The following is a 23211-nucleotide window of genomic DNA, read 5'->3' as shown; positions in this document are numbered from 1 at the left end:
GCTAGCTCATTTCAACAATGGAGTTTTTTCCGGTACTTCACTATAGTATAGTAGGATCTCAGAGGTTGACCATTGGATGTTGAAGCAAATAATGTTGTTGTTGTTGTGGTCCTCAGTCCTGAGACTGCTTTGATGCAGCTCTCCATGTTACTCTATCCTGTGCAAGCTTCTTCATCTCCCAGTACCTACTGCAGCCTACTTCCTTCTGAATCTGCTTAGTGCTCTTGATCTCCCTCTAAGTTTTTTGCCCTCCAATACTAAATTGGTGATCCCTCGATGTATCACAACATGTCCTACCAACCGATACCTTCTTCTAGTCAAGTTGTGCCACAAGCCCCTCTTCTCCCCAATTCTATTCGATACCTCCTCATTAGTTATGTGATCTACCCATGTAATCTTCAGCATTCTTCTGTAGCACCACATTTTGAAAGCTTCTATTTTCTTCTTGTCTAAACTATTTATCGTCCATGTATCACTTCCATACATACCTACACTCCATACAAATACTTTCAGAAATGACTTGCTGACACTTAAATTTATACTCGATGTTAACAAATTTCTCTTCTTCAGAAACGGTTTCCTTGCGATTGCCAGTCTCCATTTTATATCCTCTCTACTTCGACCATCATCAGTTATTTTGTTCCCCAAATAGCAGAACTCCTTTACTACTTTAAGCGTCTAATTTCCTAATCTAATTCCCTCAGCATCACCCGACTTAATTCGAATACATTCCATTATCCTCTTTTTGCTTTTGTTGATGTTCATCCTATACCATCCTTTCAAGACACTGTCCATTCCGTTCAACTGCTCTTCCAAGTCCTTTGCTGTCTCTGAAAGAATTACAATGTCATCGGCGAACCTCAAAGATTTTATTTCTTCTCCATGGATTTTAATACCTACTCCGAACATTTCTTTTGTTTCCTTTATTGCTTGCTCAATATATATATTGAATAACATCGGGGATAGGCTACAACTCTGTCTCACTCCCTTCCCAACCACTGCTTCCCTTTCATACCCCTCGACTCTTATAATTGCCATCTGCTTTCTGTACAAATTGTAATTAGCCTTTCGCTCCCTGTATTTTACCCCTGCCACCATTAAACTTTGAAAGAGAGTATTCCAGTCAACATTGTCAAAAGCTATCTCTAAGTCTACAAATGCTAGAAACGTAGGTTTGCCTTTCTTTAATCTTTCTTCTAAGATAAGTCGTAGCGTCAGTATTGCCTCACGTGTTCCAACATTTCTACGGAATCCAAACTGATCTTCCCCAGTTGGCTTCTACCAGTTTTTCCATTCGTCTGTAAAGAATTCGTGTTAGTATTTTGCGGCTGTGACTTATTAAACTGATAGTTCAGTAATTTTCACATCTGTCAACACCTGCTTTCTTTGGGATTGGAATTATTATGTTCTTCTTGAAGTCTGACGGTATTTTGCCTGTCTCATACATCTTGCTCACAAGATGGTAGAGTTTTGGCAGGACTGGCTCTCCCAAGGCCGTCAATAGTTCTAATGGAATGTTGTCTACTCCCGTGGCCTTGTTTCGACTCAGGTCTTTCAGTGCTTTGTCAAACTCTTCACGCAGTATTGTATCTCCCATTTCATCTTCATCTACATCCTCTTCCATTTCCATAATATTGTCTTCAAGTACATCACCCTTGTATAGAGATCTATATACTCCATCCACCTTTCTGATTTCCCTTCTTTGCTTAGAACTGGGTTTCCATCTGAGCTCTTGATATTCATACAAGTGGCTCTCTTTTCTCCAAAGGTCTCTTTAATTTTCCTGTAGGCAGTATCTATCTTACCCCTAGTGAGGTAACCCTCTACATTCTGACATTTGTCCTCTAGCCATGCCTGCTTAGCCATTTTGCACTTCCTGCCGATATCATTTCTGAGACGTTTGTATTCCATTTGGCCTGCTTCATTTACTGCATTTTTATATTTTCTCCTATTATCAATTAAATTCAATATTTCTTCTGTTACCCAAGGGTTTCTACTAGCCCTCGTCTTTTTACCTATTTGATCCTCTGCTGCCTTCACTATTTCATCCCTCAAAGCTACCCATTCTTCTTCTACTGTATTTGTTTCCCCCATTCCTGTCAATTGTTTCCTTATGCTCTCCCTGAAACTCTGTACAACACACTCTTCCACCTTCTAAGATTAGGGCTCTGCTCGGCTCTGTGAAGGATGATTTGGGACTTAGGAAACCCAGGGTGTACAAAATCCCGTGTCAATGTGGGAAAGCTTACGTTGGCTGTTCTATTCATACAATGCATGACAGATGTGTGGGACATCGCCGTCACACGAGGCTACAACAGCCGGAAAAATCAGCAGTAGCAGAACACTGCCTAAATGTGGGACACAAAATGAAATTTGAGGAAACTGTTGTGGTTGCCAACATTTCCGGTTTCTGGAACAGTGTCTATAAAGAGGCGATTGTAATTAGGTTGGCTGATAATTTAATCAACAGAGATAATGGGTTTCCTCTTACCAAAATGTGGAATCCTGTATTATCTCGCATGCGCCCATGTACTGAACGGTGGCCTGTATAGGACGTCGATTTGCAACCTAGCATCAGTTCTCAGCGGGACTCATCAGCAGAAGCAGCATTTCCTGAAGATGGCGAACAGTTGGATCGCCGAAATATTGAGTCAAGTTGATTTTAGGATCCGGCAGCAAACCCAAAGGGACTTTCAAGACATAGTATGCCAGCTTTTTCATTTTTATATTCCCTATGTCTGACCCAATTTGCATTGCAAATAGAGATTTGTTAAGACGCTTCAGCAGTTCTGTGGTGTGCTCCTCCCAATTGAATTTGTTATCAAGCTGTAATCCCAAGAATTTAACACTGTCCACTTCTTCTATCTACTTGTCATCATAAGTTAGGCATATACTTGTGGGTGGGACACCCCTTACGGGTTCTGAACTGCATGTAGTCTGTTTTTTCAAAGTTTAGTGACAAAGAATTGGCTTGGAACCAGTGATTAATGTCCACAAATATTTTATTGGCCGATCTTTCTATGACTACACTTGATTTGATATTTATTGCAATGTTTGTATCATTGGCAAACAAAATGACCTTGGCATCTGCTAATGTTACTGATGAAAGGTCATTGATATACACAAGAAAAAGTAATGGCCCTAAAATGGAACCTTTTGGGACCACACATGTAATTAGTTCCCAGTTGGATGATGCCTGATAGCTTAATACATGTCTCTTTGTTAATAACAACACCATTTGTTTCCTGCCAGAGATATAAGATTTGAACCATTTTGCAGCATTTCCTGTTAAACTATAATATTCTAATTTACTTAAAAGGATATCGTGATTTACACAGTCAAATGCCTTTAACAGATCACAGAATATACCAGTTGCCAGCAATTTTTTGTCTAATGCATTAAGCACATTTTCACTGTAAGTGTACAGAACCTTCTTAATATCAGAACCATTTAGAAATCTGAACTGCGACTTTGACAGAATGTTATTTGGGATAAGGTGGTTATAAATCGGATTGTATATTACTTTTTCTAAAATTTTTGAGAATGCCTGCAAAAGTGAAACTGGACGGAAATTTAATGTTATTTATTTATCTCCCTTCTTAAACAGTTGCTTAACTTCAGCATATTTCAACCATTGAGGAAATACCCCACCGATAAACAACTGGTTACACAGATAGCTTAATATGTTACTTAACCCAGAATCACATTCTTTAATTAGCTTTGTTGATATTTCATCATACCCACTAGACGTTTTTGATTTTAAAGATTTTATAATGGACATTATTTCTGCCGGGGTTGTTGTTGTGGTCTTCAGTCCTGAGACTGGTTTGATGCAGCTCTCCATGCTACTCTATCCTGTGCAAGCTTCTTCATCTCCTAGTACCTACTGCAACCTACTTCCTTCTGAATCTCCTTAGTGTGTTCATCTCTTGGTCTCCCTCTACGATTTTTACCCTCCACGCTGCCCTCCAATACTAAATTGGTGATCCCTTGATGCCTCAGAATATGTCCTAACAAGCGATCCCTTCTTCTAGTCAAGTTGTGCCACAAATTTCTCTTCTCCCCAGTTCTATTCAAACCTCCTCACTAGTCATGTGATCTACCCATCTAATCTTCAGCATCCATTGTAGCACCACATTTCGAAAGCTTCTATTCTCTTCCTGTCCAAACTATTTATCGTCCATGTATCACTTCCATACATACCTACACTCCATACAAATACTTTCAGAAATGACTTGCTGACACTTAAATTTATACTCGATGTTAACAAATTTCTCTTCTTCAGAAACGGTTTCCTTGCGATTGCCAGTCTCCATTTTATATCCTCTCTACTTTGACCATCATCAGTTATTTTGTTCCCCAAATAGCAAAACTCCTTTACTACTTTAAGCGTCTAATTTCCTAATCTAATTCCCTCAGCATCACCCGACTTAATTCGACTACATTCCATTATCCTCTTTTTGCTTTTGTTGATGTTCATCCTATACCATCCTTTCAAGACACTGTCCATTCCGTTCAACTGCTCTTCCAAGTCCTTTGCTGTCTCTGAAAGAATTACAATGTCATCGGCGAACCTCAAAGATTTTATTTCTTCTCCATGGATTTTAATACCTACTCCGAACATTTCTTTTGTTTCCTTTATTGCTTGCTCAATATATATATTGAATAACATCGGGGATAGGCTACAACTCTGTCTCACTCCCTTCCCAACCACTGCTTCCCTTTCATACCCCTCGACTCTTATAATTGCCATCTGCTTTCTGTACAAATTGTAATTAGCCTTTCGCTCCCTGTATTTTACCCCTGCCACCATTAAACTTTGAAAGAGAGTATTCCAGTCAACATTGTCAAAAGCTATCTCTAAGTCTACAAATGCTAGAAACGTAGGTTTGCCTTTCCTTAATCTTTCTTCTAAGATAAGTCGTAGCGTCAGTATTGCCTCACGTGTTCCAACATTTCTACGGAATCCAAACTGATCTTCCCCAGTTGGCTTCTACCAGTTTTTCCATTCGTCTGTAAAGAATTCGTGTTAGTATTTTGCGGCTGTGACTTATTAAACTGATAGTTCAGTAATTTTCACATCTGTCAACACCTGCTTTCTTTGGGATTGGAATTATTATGTTCTTCTTGAAGTCTGACGGTATTTTGCCTGTCTCATACATCTTGCTCACAAGATGGTAGAGTTTTGGCAGGACTGGCTCTCCCAAGGCCGTCAATAGTTCTAATGGAATGTTGTCTACTCCCGTGGCCTTGTTTCGACTCAGGTCTTTCAGTGCTTTGTCAAACTCTTCACGCAGTATTGTATCTCCCATTTCATCTTCATCTACATCCTCTTCCATTTCCATAATATTGTCTTCAAGTACATCACCCTTGTATAGAGATCTATATACTCCATCCACCTTTCTGATTTCCCTTCTTTGCTTAGAACTGGGTTTCCATCTGAGCTCTTGATATTCATACAAGTGGCTCTCTTTTCTCCAAAGGTCTCTTTAATTTTCCTGTAGGCAGTATCTATCTTACCCCTAGTGAGGTAACCCTCTACATTCTGACATTTGTCCTCTAGCCATGCCTGCTTAGCCATTTTGCACTTCCTGCCGGTATCATTTCTGAGACGTTTGTATTCCATTTGGCCTGCTTCATTTACTGCATTTTTATATTTTCTCCTATCATCAATTAAATTCAATATTTCTTCTGTTACCCAAGGATTTCTACTAGCCCTCATCTTTTTACCTATTTGATCCTCTGCTGCCTTCACTATTTCATCCCTCAAAGCTACCCATTCTTCTTCTACTGTATTTGTTTCCCCCATTCCTGTCAATTGTTTCCTTATGCTCTCCCTGAAACTCTGTACAACACACTCTTCCACCTTCTAAGATTAGGGCTCTGCTCGGCTCTGTGAAGGATGATTTGGGACTTAGGAAACCCAGGGTGTACAAAATCCCGTGTCAGTGTGGGAAAGCTTACGTTGGCTGTTCTATTCATACAATGCATGACAGATGTGTGGGACATCGCCGTCACACGAGGCTACAACAGCCGGAAAAATCAGCGGTAGCAGAACACTGCCTAAATGTGGGACACAAAATGAAATTTGAGGAAACTGTTGTGGTTGCCAACATTTCCGGTTTCTGGAACAGTGTCTATAAAGAGGCGATTGTAATTAGGTTGGCTGATAATTTAATCAACAGAGATAATGGGTTTCCTCTTGCCAAAATGTGGAATCCTGTATTATCTCGCATGCGCCCATGTACTGAACGGTGGCCTGTATAGGACGTCGATTTGCAACCTAGCATCAGTTCTCAGTGGGACTCATCAGCAGAAGCAGCATTTCCTGAAGATGGCGAACAGTTGGATCGCCGAAATATTGAGTCAAGTTGATTTTAGGATCTGGCAGCGAACCCAAAGGGACTTTCAAGACATAGTATGCCAGCTTTTTCATTTTTATATTCCCTATGTCTGACCCAATTTGCATTGCAAATAGAGATTTGTTAAGACGCTTCAGCAGTTCTGTGGTGTGCTCCTCCCAATTGAATTTGTTATCAAGCTGTAATCCCAAGAATTTAACACTGTCCACTTCTTCTATCTACTTGTCATCATAAGTTAGGCATATACTTGTGGGTGGGATACCCCTTACGGGTTCTGAACTGCATGTAGTCTGTTTTTTCAAAGTTTAGTGACAAAGAATTGGCTTGGAACCAGTGATTAATGTCCACAAATATTTTATTGGCCGATCTTTCTATGACTACACTTGATTTGATATTTATTGCAATGTTTGTATCATTGGCAAACAAAATGACCTTGGCATCTGCTAATGTTACTGATGAAAGGTCATTGATATACACAAGAAAAAGTAATGGCCCTAAAATGGAACCTTTTGGGACCACACATGTAATTAGTTCCCAGTTGGATGATGCCTGATAGCTTAATACATGTCTCTTTGTTAATAACAACACCATTTGTTTCCTGCCAGAGATATAAGATTTGAACCATTTTGCAGCATTTCCTGTTACACTATAATATTCTAATTTACTTAAAAGGATATCGTGATTTACACAGTCAAATGCCTTTAACAGATCACAGAATATACCAGTTGCCAGCAATTTTTTGTCTAATGCATTAAGCACATTTTCACTGTAAGTGTACAGAACCTTCTTAATATCAGAACCATTTAGAAATCTGAACTGCGACTTTGACAGAATGTTATTTGAGATAAGGTGGTTATAAATCGGATTGTATATAACTTTTCTAAAATTTTTGAGAATGCCTGCAAAAGTGAAACTGGACGGAAATTTAATGTTATTTATTTATCTCCCTTCTTAAACAGTGGCTTAACTTCAGCATATTTCAACCATTGAGGAAATACCCCACCGATAAACAACTGGTTACACAGATAGCTTAATATGTTACTTAACCCAGAATCACATTCTTTAATTAGCTTTGTTGATATTTCATCGTACCCACTAGACGTTTTTGATTTTAAAGATTTTATAATGGACATTATTTCTGCCGGGGTTGTTGTTGTGGTCTTCAGTCCTGAGACTGGTTTGATGCAGCTCTCCATGCTACTCTATCCTGTGCAAGCTTCTTCATCTCCTAGTACCTACTGCAACCTACTTCCTTCTGAATCTCCTTAGTGTGTTCATCTCTTGGTCTCCCTCTACGATTTTTACCCTCCACGCTGCCCTCCAATACTAAATTGGTGATCCCTTGATGCCTCAGAATATGTCCTAACAAGCGATCCCTTCTTCTAGTCAAGTTGTGCCACAAATTTCTCTTCTCCCCAGTTCTATTCAAACCTCCTCACTAGTTATGTGATCTACCCATCTAATCTTCAGCATCCATTGTAGCACCACATTTCGAAAGCTTCTATTCTCTTCCTGTCCAAACTATTTATCGTCCATGTATCACTTCCATACATACCTACACTCCATACAAATACTTTCAGAAATGACTTGCTGACACTTAAATTTATACTCGATGTTAACAAATTTCTCTTCTTCAGAAACGGTTTCCTTGCGATTGCCAGTCTCCATTTTATATCCTCTCTACTTCGACCATCATCAGTTATTTTGTTCCCCAAATAGCAAAACTCCTTTACTACTTTAAGCGTCTAATTTCCTAATCTAATTCCCTCAGCATCACCCGACTTAATTCGACTACATTCCATTATCCTCTTTTTGCTTTTGTTGATGTTCATCCTATACCATCCTTTCAAGACACTGTCCATTCCGTTCAACTGCTCTTCCAAGTCCTTTGCTGTCTCTGAAAGAATTACAATGTCATCGGCGAACCTCAAAGATTTTATTTCTTCTCCATGGATTTTAATACCTACTCCGAACATTTCTTTTGTTTCCTTTATTGCTTGCTCAATATATATATTGAATAACATCGGGGATAGGCTACAACTCTGTCTCACTCCCTTCCCAACCACTGCTTCCCTTTCATACCCCTCGACTCTTATAATTGCCATCTGCTTTCTGTACAAATTGTAATTAGCCTTTCGCTCCCTGTATTTTACCCCTGCCACCATTAAACTTTGAAAGAGAGTATTCCAGTCAACATTGTCAAAAGCTATCTCTAAGTCTACAAATGCTAGAAACGTAGGTTTGCCTTTCTTTAATCTTTCTTCTAAGATAAGTCGTAGCGTCAGTATTGCCTCACGTGTTCCAACATTTCTACGGAATCCAAACTGATCTTCCCCAGTTGGCTTCTACCAGTTTTTCCATTCGTCTGTAAAGAATTCGTGTTAGTATTTTGCGGCTGTGACTTATTAAACTGATAGTTCAGTAATTTTCACATCTGTCAACACCTGCTTTCCTTGGGATTGGAATTATTATGTTCTTCTTGAAGTCTGACAGTATTTTGCCTGTCTCATACATCTTGCTCACAAGATGGTAGAGTTTTGGCAGGACTGGCTCTCCCAAGGCCGTCAATAGTTCTAATGGAATGTTGTCTACTCCCGTGGCCTTGTTTCGACTCAGGTCTTTCAGTGCTTTGTCAAACTCTTCACGCAGTATTGTATCTCCCATTTCATCTTCATCTACATCCTCTTCCATTTCCATAATATTGTCTTCAAGTACATCACCCTTGTATAGAGATCTATATACTCCATCCACCTTTCTGATTTCCCTTCTTTGCTTAGAACTGGGTTTCCATCTGAGCTCTTGATATTCATACAAGTGGCTCTCTTTTCTCCAAAGGTCTCTTTAATTTCCCTGTAGGCAGTATCTATCTTACCCCTAGTGAGGTAACCCTCTACATTCTGACATTTGTCCTCTAGCCATGCCTGCTTAGCCATTTTGCACTTCCTGCCGGTATCATTTCTGAGACGTTTGTATTCCATTTGGCCTGCTTCATTTACTGCATTTTTATATTTTCTCCTATCATCAATTAAATTCAATATTTCTTCTGTTACCCAAGGGTTTCTACTAGCCCTCGTCTTTTTACCTATTTGATCCTCTGCTGCCTTCACTATTTCATCCCTCAAAGCTACCCATTCTTCTTCTACTGTATTTGTTTTCCCCATTCCTGTCAATTGTTTCCTTATGCTCTCCCTGAAACTCTGTACAACACACTCTTCCACCTTCTAAGATTAGGGCTCTGCTCGGCTCTGTGAAGGATGATTTGGGACTTAGGAAACCCAGGGTGTACAAAATCCCGTGTCAATGTGGGAAAGCTTACGTTGGCTGTTCTATTCATACAATGCATGACAGATGTGTGGGACATCGCCGTCACACGAGGCTACAACAGCCGGAAAAATCAGCGGTAGCAGAACACTGCCTAAATGTGGGACACAAAATGAAATTTGAGGAAACTGTTGTGGTTGCCAACATTTCCGGTTTCTGGAACAGTGTCTATAAAGAGGCGATTGTAATTAGGTTGGCTGATAATTTAATCAACAGAGATAATGGGTTTCCTCTTGCCAAAATGTGGAATCCTGTATTATCTCGCATGCGCCCATGTACTGAACGGTGGCCTGTATAGGACGTCGATTTGCAACCTAGCATCAGTTCTCAGCGGGACTCATCAGCAGAAGCAGCATTTCCTGAAGATGGCGAACAGTTGGATCGCCGAAATATTGAGTCAAGTTGATTTTAGGATCTGGCAGCAAACCCAAAGGGACTTTCAAGATATAGTATGCCAGCTTTTTCATTTTTATATTCCCTATGTCTGACCCAATTTGCATTGCAAATAGAGATTTGTTATGACGCTTCAGCAGTTCTGTGGTGTGCTCCTCCCAATTGAATTTGTTATCAAGCTGTAATCCCAAGAATTTAACACTGTCCACTTCTTCTGTCTACTTGTCATCATAAGTTAGGCATATACTTGTGGGTGGGACACCCCTTACGGGTTCTGAACTGCATGTAGTCTGTTTTTTCAAAGTTTAGTGACAAAGAATTGGCTTGGAACCAGTGATTAATGTCCACAAATATTTTATTGGCCGATCTTTCTATGACTACACTTGATTTGATATTTATTGCAATGTTTGTATCATTGGCAAACAAAATGACCTTGGCATCTGTTAATGTTACTGATGAAAGGTCATTGATATACACAAGAAAAAGTAATGGCCCTAAAATGGAACCTTTTGGGACCACACATGTAATTAGTTCCCAGTTGGATGATGCCTGATAGCTTAATACATGTCTCTTTGTTAATAACAACACCATTTGTTTCCTGCCAGAGATATAAGATTTGAACCATTTTGCAGCATTTCCTGTTACACTATAATATTCTAATTTACTTAAAAGGATATTGTGATTTACACAGTCAAATGCCTTTAACAGATCACAGAATATACCAGTTGCCAGCAATTTTTTGTCTAATGCATTAAGCACATTTTCACTGTAAGTGTACAGAACCTTCTTAATATCAGAACCATTTAGAAATCTGAACTGCGACTTTGACAGAATGTTATTTGAGATAAGGTGGTTATAAATCGGATTGTATATAACTTTTTCTAAAATTTTTGAGAATGCCTGCAAAAGTGAAACTGGACGGAAATTTAATGTTATTTATTTATCTCCCTTCTTAAACAGTGGCTTAACTTCAGCATATTTCAACCATTGAGGAAATACCCCACCGATAAACAACTGGTTACACAGATAGCTTAATATGTTACTTAACCCAGAATCACATTCTTTAATTAGCTTTGTTGATATTTCATCATACCCACTAGACGTTTTTGATTTTAAAGATTTTATAATGGACATTATTTCTGCCGGGGTTGTTGTTGTGGTCTTCAGTCCTGAGACTGGTTTGATGCAGCTCTCCATGCTACTCTATCCTGTGCAAGCTTCTTCATCTCCTAGTACCTACTGCAACCTACATCCTTCTGAATCTCCTTAGTGTGTTCATCTCTTGGTCTCCCTCTACGATTTTTACCCTCCACGCTGCCCTCCAATACTAACTTGGTGATCCCTTGATGCCTCAGAATATGTCCTAACAAGCGATCCCTTCTGCTAGTCAAGTTGTGCCACAAATTTCTCTTCTCCCCAGTTCTATTCAAACCTCCTCACTAGTTATGTGATCTACCCATCAAATCTTCAGCATCCATTGTAGCACCACATTTCGAAAGCTTCTATTCTCTTCCTGTCGAAACTATTTATCGTCCATGTATCACTTCCATACATACCTACACTCCATACAAATACTTTCAGAAATGACTTGCTGACACTTAAATTTATACTCGATGTTAACAAATTTCTCTTCTTCAGAAACGGTTTCCTTGCGATTGCCAGTCTCCATTTTATATCCTCTCTACTTCAACCATCATCAGTTATTTTGTTCCCCAAATAGCAAAACTCCTTTACTACTTTAAGCGTCTAATTTCCTAATCTAATTCCCTCAGCATCACCCGGCTTAATTCGACTACATTCCATTATCCTCTTTTTGCTTTTGTTGATGTTCATCCTATACCATCCTTTCAAGACACTGTCCATTCCGTTCAACTGCTCTTCCAAGTCCTTTGCTGTCTCTGAAAGAATTACAATGTCATCGGCGAACCTCAAAGATTTTATTTCTTCTCCATGGATTTTAATACCTACTCCGAACATTTCTTTTGTTTCCTTTATTGCTTGCTCAATATATATATTGAATAACATCGGGGATAGGCTACAACTCTGTCTCACTCCCTTCCCAACCACTGCTTCCCTTTCATACCCCTCGACTCTTATAATTGCCATCTGCTTTCTGTACAAATTGTAATTAGCCTTTCACTCCCTGTATTTTACCCCTGCCACCATTAAACTTTGAAAGAGAGTATTCCAGTCAACATTGTCAAAAGCTATCTCTAAGTCTACAAATGCTAGAAACATAGGTTTGCCTTTCCTTAATCTTTCTTCTAAGATAAGTCGTAGCGTCAGAATTGCCTCACATGATCCAATATTTCTATGGAATCCAAACTGATCTTCCCCAAGGTCGGCGTCTACCAGTTTTTCCATTCGTCTGTAAAGAATTCGCGTTAGTATTTTGCAGCCATGACTTACTAAACTGAGAGTTCAGTAATTTTCACATCTGTCAACACCTGCTTTCTTTGGGATGGAAATTATTATATTCTTCTTGAAGTCTGAGGGTAGTTCGCTTGTCTCATACATTTTGCTCACAAGATGGTAGAGTTTTGTCAGGACTGGCTCTCCCAAGGCTGTCAGTAGTTCTAATGGAGTGTTGTCTACTGCCAGGGCCTTCTTTCAACTTAGGTCTTTCAGAGCTCTATCAAACTCTTCACGTAGTATCATATCTCCCATTTCATCTTCATCTACATCCTCTTCCATTTCCATAATATTGTCCTGAAGTACATTGCCCTTCTATAGACTCTCTATATAATCCTTCCACCTTTCTGCTTTCCCTTCTTTGCTTAGAACTGGATTTCCATCTGAGCTCTTGATATTCATACAAGAGGTTCTCTTTTCTCCAAAGGTCTCTGCCTGTAGGCAGTACCTATCTCACCCCTAGTGAGATAAGCCTCTACTTCCTGACATTTGTCCTCTAGCCATCCCTGCTTAGCCATTTTGCACTTCCTGTCAATATCATTTTTGAGACCTTTGTATTCCTTTTTGCCTGCTTCATTTACTGCATTTTTATATTTTCTCCTATCATCAATTAAATTCAATATTTCTTCTGTTACCCAAAGATTTCTACTAGCCCTCGTCTTTTTACCAACTTGATCCTCTGCTGCCTTCACTATTTCATCCCCCAAAGCTACCCATTCTTCTTCTACTGTATTTCTTTGCCCTATTCCTGTCGATTGTTCTCTTATGCTCTCCCTGAAACTCTGTACTACCTCTGGTTCTTTCAGTTTATCCAGGTCCCATCTCCTTAAATTCCCACCTTTTTGCAGTTACTTCAGTTTTAATCTACAGTTCTTAACCAGTAGATTCTGGTCAGAGTCCACATCTGCCCCTGGCAATGTCTTACAATTTAAAACCTGGTCCCTAAATCTCTGTCTAACCATTACATAATCTTTCTAATACCTTTTAGTATCTCCAGGGTTCTTCCATGTATACAACCTTCTTTTATGATTCTTGAACCAAGTGTTAGCTATGATTAAGTTATGCTCTTTGCAAAATTCTATCAGATGGCTTCCTCTTTCATTTCTTACCCCCAATCCATTTTCACCTACTATGTTTCCTTCTCTCTCTTTTCCTACGCTCGAATTCCAGTCACCCATGACTATTAAATTTTCGTCTCCCTTCACTACCTGAATAATTTCTTTTATCTCATCATACATTTCATCAATTTCTTCATCATCTGCAGAGCTAGTTGGCATATAAACTTGTACTACTGTAGTAGGCATTGGCATCGTGTCTGTGTTGGCCACAGTAATGCAGTCACTATGCTGTTTGTAGTACCTTACCAGCGCTCCTATTTTTTTATTCATTATTGAACCTAGTCCTGCATTACCCCTATTTGATTTTGTATTTATAACCCTGTATTCACCTGACCAAAAGTCTTGTTCCACCTGCCACCGAACTTCACTAATTCCCACTATATCTAACTTTAACCTATCCGTTTCCCTTTTTAAATTTTCTAACCTATCTGCCTGATTGAGGGATCTGATATTTCATACTCCGATCCGTAGAACGCCAGTTTTCTTTCTTCTGATAACAACGTCCTCTTGAGTAGTCCTCGCCCGGATATCCAAATGGGGGACTGTTTTACCTCCGGAATATTTTACCCAAGAGGACACCATCATCATTCAACTATATAGTAAAGCTGCATGCTGCTGCTGGGGTAGTGAGGGTCAAATTCATATTATGGAAGTTACTTGAAATGTCTGGTCTGAGGTCTCCCACAGCAGCATCTGCAGAAACCTGACAACCCCATCTTTTCAGTAACAGTTATAAAATGTTTGTTGAAAAGTTCTGCAACACTATACACATCTGTCACCAATGTATCATTTACTCTTAATGCTATTTGTCCCTCTTCATGTTTGGTTCTACCGGTCTCCTCCTTACTATATCCCACATTGACTTTATTTTGTTATCTGATATGACTATCTTTTCCTTGTAATATATTTGCTTTGATGTCTCTATTACAGCCTTTAATATTTTGCAGTATTTCTTGTAATGTGCTATAGCATCAACATCAGAACTGTTTAAAATTGACAGATACAGTTTTGTTTTTGTTTCACAAGATACCCCTATTCCTTGAGTAATCCATGGCTTCTTTGTAGACTTTGCTCTAACCTTGATTAGTTTTGGGGGGAAACAGTGTTCAAATAAGGTAAGCACTTTATTAGCAGAAGTATTAGATTTTTCATCTGTGCCATGAGCACTGTAAACATCAATCCAGTGAATATGTGTCTGAGGAGTGTCCTAAAATTATCAATTTTTGGCTTATTGATTACCCTCCTGAGCTCAGATTTAACAGATTTTATGTCCTTTTCACTATTAACATTTAACAGAAGGAACTACATGTCATGGTCTGAGAGGCCATTGACTATTGGTTTTGTAACATAATTTTGTTCATTGAACTTTTCTATAAAGATATTATCAATGGCTGTTTGTTAGCAATTGGCTACCCTAGTGGGGAAACTTACAGTGGGAATTAAGTTACTAACTCAAATAAGTTCTTATAGGGTGAGTCTTTAAGGAAATCTACATTTAAATCACCAGCAACCACTATTTCTTGATTTTTGGTTGTTAAATGGGCCAGTACAACTTCAATGTGGTTTATGAACAGATTGAAGTTACCTGCAGATGCTCGATATACACTTAATATTATGAAGGATTTTTTGTGAAATTCAGCTTCTGTTGCACATGCTTCCATATGCTGTTCTAAGCAAAATTTATGAATGTCTGTGTTCTTAAATTTATGACAGTTCCTGATGAATGTGGTAACTCCTCCTTTCTCCATTTCTGTTCTACAAAAGTGAGATGCTAGCCTAAACCCTGTAGCACTTAAAAGTCCTATACCAGTGGTCACATGATGTTCAGCGAGGCAGATTATGTCCACTGGGTTTGAGGACTCTAATTCATCTATGCAGATAATTAATTCATTTATTTTATTTCTCAGTCCTTGAATATTTTGATGCAATGAAGGTAGCTGACATTTCACATTGACTGAGTTAAAATTGAGTAGAGTTGAAATATCTGCTGATTGTTGGAACTTCTTAACCAATAGCTGTTTATGCTGATGTAATAAGTTAGAGTTACGTTTTTTGGTTTCTTTCTCAGACTGAAGATTTGTCTCAGTCCTAACCTCTCTTAAAATTTGATTTCTTTCTGTCCTCCCTACCCTAAAAAAGGGTCTTTTCTGAACCCTATAACCACTGGTATTTTATCACTCATGGCAGTTCCTCCCCCTTTTAACTTCCCTGCTATTTTGCCAGCCAGTTTACCCTTCCCTTTCATGTTGAGGTGAAGTCCATACCTAGTATTATCCCACCTACTGAGAGAATCAACAGGAACCACACCAATGTGTGACCTTGCACCCGACATAAGCAGCCGTTTCAACTCCAAATTAACTCTCTTGACAGAAGAGTGCAAGTGAGGTAGGTCATGGCGCCCAAAACAGATACAAACTCAGCACTAGTATGCTTCGATGCTGATGCAATCTTTGCCAGGTGACACTCTATACTGTACCCAGAATCTCTGTCAATACTATTACCTGGTCCACCCACTATAACGACAGTGTCTTCCTTAGTGAAATCTTTGATAAGTGAACCTAAATCCTCTGTCACCTGCTCCAGACCAGCACTAGGTTTAAAAAAATTGGTGACCTGGTATTCTGACCCTAGTTCATCCTGCAAAAGTTGGCCAACACCTCTTCCATGGGGACTACCTAACAACAACACTTCCTTTCTCTTTACTGATTTCCCTACATTCTTACTTCTCAATTTGCTGCTGAAAGTTTGTTGTGCCCTGTCTACACCTGCAACTGCTTGAGGCTCACCAGCTTATAACTGAAGCAACAGGTCAAATCTATTTTCCACATTGACCACGAAGCTGTCAGACAAAGTTCTAGGCCTGTTCCTCCTGTTGCCTGTTGCCACTTCCCACCTCTCTTTACCCTTCTCCCTCCTCAACCTGTCAAGATCTCCTCTGGCCTTGTCTAACACAGCCTGAAGGGCAGCAGTTTTCCCCTCCTGTTCTAGTATCTTCCTATCTCTACTACATATCCTAAAAAACCTCTGATGAATCTCATTTACTTCCCCTATTCCCCCCCACTACAGTCACCGACATGGAAAAAACTATTGCATCCACCACACCAAAGCCCCAACCTAAGAATTCTATGGCAAGTCAAGCACTTTTCACTCATGATAAATGTAATAGTTTACTAAGAATAAGTCAGTTAAATTACAGATAAACACGAAAATATGATTCCACAAATTTGGCCTATACACAACTGTGTGTAAACAAAAACAACAGTGCAAAGTTTCTGAAACAGGAACTTTACACTACTTTCCGGAAATGTGAGTTAAATAATGAAGAGGTACACTACAGTTAAACTGCTGGAGAGAGCAAATAACAAGTGTTTTAAACTGTCACTTTTTTGAAATGTCTACATGTGTCTGACAAAAAACGTTAAGTACAGTGAAAGCAATAACAGCTATCCAAACAATAACACTATGCCTATTGGCTTCTGTATCGGGTTCTTCAGCCGACGTTCATCTAATGATTTTGCTGACATTTCACCAGCATGAGTGGCTGGCATTGTCAAAGCTTCACCCTCCATTGCCGGTGGTGAACTGGAGCTGAGCTCGTGGCTGCAGACTATATGTACCTGGCACTCCAACGTCCGAGGGCTTCTCCGCGGTCATTTTCGGTGCGGTTCTCCTTTTGCTACCTGTGACAGCCGTTTGCTGCAGGTACGGGAAGCCAGGATCCATTTACCTTAAGGCTTCCCTCTTTCTTCTTGAAGCTGTTTGCATGTTTTTATATTTCTACAGCTACTCTAAACAAGTGGGTGTGATAGTGCTTCTCTACAGCCAGAACTTCCGTGTCGGTGAATTTTATTACATGGTCGGTCTCACTCAGCGCGTGCTCTGCCACAGCTGATTTCTCCACCTGCCCCAACCTGCAATGTCTCTTATGTTCTTTGATCCTGGTGTTGATTGATCGTCCAGTCATTCCGACATAAACTTTTCCTCATGTGCTTGGTAAGTGGTATATTCCCGACATTTCAAGTCACCCAGAACACCAAGTTAGAGGACACTTACAGGATGGCATAAGAATTACTTGTCCAGAATGTCCCTCCTGATCCAGAGTCCTGAGTAACTTTTCCAAATTATACCCCTTTTCCTAAACCTCATCAGTCCTTTTCCTTCACCCCTCTTTCTTATCCTTCAGCCCTTCTCGCAGAAGAAAGAGCCACTGGTTCTGAAAGCTACCAAACCTTAATACCTTTGTATGTGTGTTCTCCTGCCACTGCTTGGTGAGCAGATTTTTTTATCTACCCAATTACATTACAGTTTACTTTTTTGCTGCATAGCTGATGATAGAAAAATGCGCTTATATTTCTATGTTATATATGAATCAGTTATAAAACTCTCAAAATTGAGATTTAATGTCAAGCATCTACTCTGTTGGTGGTTCAATAAATAGGGTAACAAAATCTTTCTTGGGTGTATAAATACCTTGTGCAAACTGAAGTCTATCTCTGGACAATCAAGAGAGTCCAAACTTTCAAATGCAATCAATAGATAGCAGTAGTTATGGTGCTGTGCTTCAAAATGTAGCCTCAAGATGAAGGCATTGTAGATACACAGTTGAACATGTCATAAGGTTTCTGCTTTAAAAAAAAAAGTCTCCATTTGCAGTTCTTCATGAACTAGTGGAAGTTTACAAAGTGAATGTATTTTCATGAGAACAGGTGTGGTTATAATACCTGGATTTTGATAAAGGTGATGTAAGAAAAACCTCAGCTGCAATGTGTGTCATGTCAAAGGATTAAAGCAAGCCAGTCTTCATACTCATGTGCAACAGGCTACACATAACCTCATCATTTCTGTTGGCTGTGTAGTGTATATCATGCACAATGGGCTACCAGAAGATATGTACTCACTATGTACCAAGGCAGCTCTCAAGACAAGAATAATGCAAAGTGAATAGAATACTGTCCCCAAGGCTTAATATGGTTTCAGGCATAAGGAGTGTTTTCCTGGTTATATTATAAAAAGTGACAAATGTGGGCACATCATATGGCATTTGAGACAAGATAGCACTAACATCGTGGAAATACTCCTTGTATCATCCCACAAGAAATTTAAAGCAACAGTATCCACAAAGAAAGTTATGGCCATAGTCTTTTGGAACGTAGAGTGTGTGTGCTGCTGGTTGATTTCTGTACCTTTGAAGAGACTCTGAATGATGCCCATTACTGTGCTCTGGAATTTTAGAAGGTGATTTAGAGTAAACAACCCAGACAGCTACTGAAAGTGTTTTGTTGTTGCATGACAATGCCTGCCAGCATAAGTCTTGATTACACATAATTTGGTGCACTGTTTGTAATTGTATTGGAACATCCTTTATACCTCCTGGATCCTGCACCAAGAGATTTTCAGCTTGTGCTTGGCTAGCCACCAATTCAGAACCAATGCCAATGTTCAGGAGCTGCTGTTAACTGACTCCTAGACCTGGCGTCAATTTCTGTTACACCACTTTTGAGAGATTTGTTCACTAATGTAACAAATGCTTGGACAACCATTGTTACTATGCAATGATGTAATAAATGCCAGTGCCTTAAAACTTTGAGACTTACTGAATAAACTTTGCCACAGAAAAGTTTTCACCTCACTTTTTGAACTATCTTAATAGCATGATTTTTCATTTTATAATCTATAATTTGATTAATACATTACTGTACACCAACCAATTTTATTTTTGTAATTTTTATTTACAGTATTTTAAACGTGGTGGTTCTGAGTGGTATAAAGTGTGGTCCCTGCATCCAGACAATTCCATATGGGTTTTCAGCACATTTTCTGCAAAGGATATTTTATTGAGTTATACAGCAGCAGTGAGTGTTTTATATTTATATTCTTCAGTTGGTTGAAACATGTAGCATAAGAATCTATCCAATAAACTGCTATAATATTAATTAATTTAATTATAATTTCTACATATTTGTACTGATTTCTTTCTTGCCTTAATATGCTTGTTTCAGATAGTTAAAAATTATTTACCAGAGTGAGATTTTCACTCTGCAGTGGAGTGTGCCCTGATTTGAAACTTCCTGGCAGATTAAAACTGTGTGCCCGACCGAGACTCGAACTCGGGACCTTTGCCTTTTGCGGGCAAGTGCTCTACCATCTGAGCTACTGAAGCACGACTCACGACCGGTCCTCACAGCTTTACTTCTGCCAGTATCTCGTCTCCTACCTTCCAAACTTTACAGAAGCTCTCCTGCGAACCTTGCAGAACTAGCACTCCTGAATGATGGCAGAATGATGGCTGTGTAGATGTGTGTGGATGAGTAGACATGTAACTTTTGAGCAACTGACCGGCCACATGAAATATCAGGAGTGTCTCCTGAACAACCATTTAGTGAATTTTGCTCTGTGAAAGACACCTGGTTTATGCAACCGTGATGACTGCTCTTCATCAGCAATGAAGGCAGGAATTTGCATGCTCATATCAGAACTGTATGTCCACTGAAAGGTGAAGGTGGCCTTTTCAGATGAATTATGTTTTATGCTCCATTGGACAGTTGGTAGTTGGCATGTACAGCATGAAACATCTGAAAGCCGTCACCGTGCAACAGTCGTCGAAAGGGTCCATGCCGAAGGGCAAAATGGCATGATGGCATTTACCAGCATGCCAGTGCAACATGTCAGACAGCTCACAGTGTATATGAGTGGTTCAGTGAGTGCTAGGATGAGTTTGCTGTATTTCCCTGGGCACTAAAGTCCCCGGGTTTAAAACCAGTTCTCGATCAGGCTGTTCATGGCAGGGGTTCTCAACCATAAAACCTAGTGCAGCTGGCTACGGCACTGAAGCTGGCAGACTCCACATTCCTGTCAGTACTTTCCAGAACCTCATTGACACTTTCGCTAGACATCTCATAACGATCTGTACTCCAAATAGTGGTTTTTCGGGCTTGTGACAGGTGGTCACATTAATGGGACTGGACGGTGTATTTTATAAGATTTCCCGTCTGTTCATTGTAAACTGTTTATTCCAGGGTATTTTATGATGTTTGTCAGTAAAGTTGTATACTCTCTTCAGGCAACAATGATTTGTTGACATGAATGGCAGTATTTATTTACAGGGCATTGCAGGGTGAATGAAATGGTCATGATCCATAAATTAATTCTAAAATTTCAGGGTGAACTTTTGCAACTGAAGCTGGAAGGCTCATCACATGCATCATTTATTACAGTGAGGACATTTGGTGCCCAGATTGCAGATATTTGTTTAGTCAATCCCGTTGGAGATCATGTCGCATCAATTGACATAAATGGAACAATGGTGTTATGGGAAACAGCAACAGGCACCCAGGTACTATTTATGCTTCTTTATTTTTATGAATATTATAAATCTGACAAAGAGCATGTGTATTGTACATAGTAACTACAAGTCTTACTGAATGCCCATCAGATTATCAGTTACCAATCAGTTTACCGGCTTAAGTAGAGATTGGTAAGTGTAAATCAGAGAAATTTACATAATAATTAATTGTAATGTATTTGGTCATTCTTAAGAAGGATATCATGGAATCAACACCATGTAGGACTTTCTGGTTCTTGTGTTATCTCCATAGGTTCTGAAGCTAAATATAATTAAAAATAACTGTTTGTTAGCTTCATTTCTTGGAAATTTACTCAGTTACATTTTGCTGATGTATTCATTGCAAAGTAACTCTTATCTAGGGTACAGATGTATTTTAAAACCATGGTGAACAGATGCTATTTTAAATGTAAGTTAGGGCATTCTTGAATATTTTGTTTCATCAGTACCATCCTTATCTTGGGGATGGGGGGAGGGGGGGGGGGGGGAGGGGCGCATGACCCTGACGCACTGCCAGGTTAGACATTTTTTATTATATTACCTACACTGTTGATTTCTTAGACTAGTAGTTAAGGATGTAGAACACACCAGAAAAATAAAAATGTATAATACATCATTATAGAAGAACTCCAAGAGTCCTAAGTGAAAGTTTCTCAAGGACATGGAAGTAAATATAGTTTTGAATTATAAATTAATGCAATATTTATTATTAAAATTAATACAAATCTATATATGAATACATTCTGGCATGAACAGGACAATGTTTAAGCCACTGTATCTTAATATTTTCAAAAGGAAACATGTGTATTTACTCAGATAACAGCATTATGGTGAAGATGTACAGAAGTTAGGTATTGTCTTGAATGAATAAAAAAACTGAAAACTCCTCGATCAGATCTAGCTGACCAGCCACTGTATCATGCTCTTCTGTTGATCATTATTCAGAGGCATTGGCATGGCATCAGCAAATGCATTTCCTGGACATTATCTACTCTCCCTACCTTGGAGCTGCTACCTCTCATCAAAGTAGCTTCTCTGTTGGCATCAAAAGCCTGAGTTGATCTTGTTCTGATCCTCTCATCAAGGAAAAAAACTGGCAATACTGGGAACTGAACATGAGTCCTCCACATGGCAGTCAGAAGTGATGATGATTCAGCTTAGGGGGTGGATTACCTTCATAATACATACATAAATTAATTGTGCTGGTTTTAAGTCCCTGTCAAACTGAGGTCCCACTATAACTGGCTGGGAAAGTCAGTCTGAACATCAAAGAAATGCAAAGGCATGCCACCTCTCGCAGGATCATGTCTAGTAAAGCACTGTGGTGTTCAAACCAATCTTTGGATTAATGACTGCTGTACTCATGTTAAGAAATTCACTAGTGAAGTAAAAATTGTTGGCAATCTATGTATTCCTTAGACTCAACTTAAGTAGTATTTAATTTGTTTTTGTGATTGGCACCAAGTTAACAAAAAAATATATGTTCCTGAGTAATGAGTGCCTTTCTGGACCAAAATAAGTGAGTTTAATTTTTTGTATGGATCATTCTTGTGCTTAGTATTGATTCCAAGAAATGATTAGTTGGTTCAAAAGAGTACTGTTTTATTTATGTCAACTTTCATCAAGGAATGAATGTATTGAGCAATATAAAATTGCTTGCCCCCCCTCTTTGAATTTCTGCAGAGCGTTCTTAGAATAATGAGTAAAAGTGGCAGAAGTACGTCTGGGAAACCATTATTTCAAAACTTCGGGCAAATACTTAAATATAGAAGCAGTGAAATGATGGAACGTTTAGGTTGTGACTGGAGAAAGGAATTATGGTGACAACACTTCAGCATTAGAAAATGGTGATAAGTAATCATTTTCTAACTAAAGACAACTTCACCCACAAGTCAGGAATATTATGAAAAGACAGATTGTTATCACTGTAAAGAGATGCTTTGAGTTGCAGTCAGGCACCATAAAGTGACTTTTACATATAAACTTTCAACCACAGACTTCCTCAGAAAGGAAGTACACACACATGTTTACACAGGCAAGCACACCCAATACAAATCTGACAACTACCTTTGGTGCTCCATTTGAAAAGTGACAGCAGTGAGTTGAACAGTAACAACAATCCAGAATAGTGTGAAAGTGGGGGGACAGACACCAGGGTATGGCTGGGGGATGAGGAATCAGCACTGTCTTGTGGGTCATGCTGGGACTATAGGTGTTGGGAAGGCTGCCACTTCCATAAACACTAACATCCTTCAGCTCCATG

This window comes from Schistocerca piceifrons, chromosome 1, assembly GCF_021461385.2.
Source record: "Schistocerca piceifrons isolate TAMUIC-IGC-003096 chromosome 1, iqSchPice1.1, whole genome shotgun sequence".
Classification (NCBI taxonomy): Eukaryota; Metazoa; Arthropoda; class Insecta; order Orthoptera; family Acrididae; genus Schistocerca; species Schistocerca piceifrons.
The sequence above is the reverse complement of the archived record's forward strand: the minus strand, read 5'-3'. Positions refer to the sequence as shown.